Source organism: Myotis brandtii, unplaced genomic scaffold (assembly GCF_000412655.1).
Source record: "Myotis brandtii unplaced genomic scaffold, ASM41265v1 scaffold199, whole genome shotgun sequence".
Taxonomy (NCBI): Eukaryota; Metazoa; Chordata; class Mammalia; order Chiroptera; family Vespertilionidae; genus Myotis; species Myotis brandtii.
Window position 1 is genome coordinate 40,984 of NW_005357414.1, and position 2,238 is coordinate 43,221.

The 2,238-nt window shown below is 41.3% G+C and overlaps 1 pseudogene; it reads right to left on the reverse strand.

Moving 5' to 3' along the window:
* Positions 1–661: 661 nt before the first annotated feature.
* Positions 662–2,021, reverse strand: LOC102249317 (annotated as a pseudogene).
* Between the last annotated feature and the right edge of the window lie 217 nt (positions 2,022–2,238).

Below are 2,238 nucleotides of genomic sequence, written 5' to 3' on the forward strand. Positions count from 1 at the left end.
TGAGCATCCAAGAGATGCAAATCAAAATGACAATGAGATACCACCTCTGTGCTGAGCCAGCTCAGCCAAGGGTTCACAAGCCTGGGGGTGGGGGGGGCGAGCGGCGGCAAAGGATGAAAAAAAGACAGAGAATAAGCTGGGTCTAAAGTGGATCTTTCTGTGTCTGACTGAGCCTTTATTTTATATCCAGAGTTAAACAAGGTAGTGGTCACCATAGTTACAATTTTTTCATCCAGTCCCCAATCCCCTCTAATCTGGCAACTATCAGTCTCTTCTCTGTGTCTTTGAGTCTTATTCTGTTTTATTTATTTATTTTGTTCTCTGGATTCCACATAAAAGTGAAATCTTATGGTATTAGTCTTTCTTTGTCTGACTTATTTCACTTAGCATAATACCCTCTTGGTCTATCCATGTTTTCACAATGGAAACAATTCATCATTTTTTATGGTCAAGTAATAACCCATTGTACATATGTACCATTTTTTAAATACCTAGAATGTTTTATTTACTCTAGGTAGGCTGGGAACAATTACTTACATTTATACTTTTTAAGATATTTCACTTTATTGAAAAATAGATAATTTTTACATTATAGACTTGTGACTTTCATGTGTTTGCTGCTTTAGGTTGAGAAAACATCCAACTCTTTCCTGCAATGTGTTTCAGTATTACAACTTATCAACAAAAGGTGTATGACCCAAATTTCCACTTGCTGCCATTGACTTCTGGCCAGAAACAATCTTCTTTGCAGCATTTATGACATAGGTGTCAGCTACTGAGTCAATCTGCTAAAGGACTGTGGATGGTGGCATGTACAAACCAGTAACAAGAGCTTGAGAACTGACTTCATCCAGGAATCCCTCAGAAGACTCCAATGACTTTAGGTACCTAGGCTTCAGCTTGTTCTTAGCAGCCTGGACATCTGTACTGGAAAGGTTTCCTTGAGCAATTGCTTTTACTTGGTTGTAGGCAGCCTTGATAACATCTCTGGCAGCTGCAGCCTGAGATAATGTAAATCCCAGAGTGCAGAATCTAAGTAGCTGGCATTAAAAGGGGAAATGTCAAATGGCTGGTGAATCCCCTTGGCAGCAGCTTGGTTCAGAGGGCTGGTGGCATTGCTGCCTCTCTTGACATGTGGCCCAGCACCCAGAACATGCTGGAGAACATTAAGTGCATTTGTTTCTGCCCTTCCTGAGGTAGCACTTTCTGCTGCAAAAGCAGCATGGAGGAGACTGTCTCCATTCTGTTCTCAAATTTTACCTCCATGGTATCTGGCCTTTGCACCAGGTAAACTAAGCCCACCCCTCATGTTCAGTAACTGTTCAGCAACTTGCTTCAGAACAAGATGACTCACACCAACTCCTATCAGAGCCATTCCTTCACTTGTAAAATGGTTCTGAACATAGTAATGTAACTCATCTGTTGTCACTTTTCCAATCCTATAATCAGGACAATACAAGGAGTTAGCCAAGGCATGTCGGTAAGCTGCAGGATGCAAATTTCAATTATATGAGCCTGTGGATTCTGAAAAGCCACAGCTTTGTCAATCCTTATCTGAGACAGAAGGGCAGCTACCTCCCAACAACGAAATTCAAGTGCTATGGTGACATTGAGTAGGAACTCCATTAGAATATTGATGTCATCCTGCAGGCATTCCACAGTGTAGGCCATGTTTTCCCTTGTTGAAGTCACAATTTACCACCACCTGCTTCAATTCCATGGGTTATCTTGAAAGATGATGCTCCTTTTGTAGTCAGACTGGATGCAAAATGAAGCAAATGAGAGGTTCCTAAGTTGTTAGAGTCCTTGTACCTACTGCCTGCTTTAATGAACAAACCAACTCTTGATGAAGGAGCATAGTTTTCCAGAGAAGCAATCACTAAACCATTTGGTAATTTGGTAAACCCAAGGTCCTGAGGATGTGGAGGCACTCCTTCAAGGGTAGTCATGGCCTTCATTTTGGGAGCAACTTTGAGGGAATAAAATCTCAAGAAAGACCTGGCTCCATTTAGCAGCTGCATGGCCCAGAATTGCTCTGACCTACTGCCACTGCCAATGTAAAGGAAAGCAAGATGGTTGTGGACCTGTATCCACTCATCTATTGATGGGCATTTGGGTTGCTTCCATATTTTCCTTCTTGTAAATAATGTTATAGTGAACATAGGGTTGCATTTATCTTTTCAAATTAGTGTTTTGGGTTTCTTTGGATACCAGTATATACTCAGAAGTGAAATCACT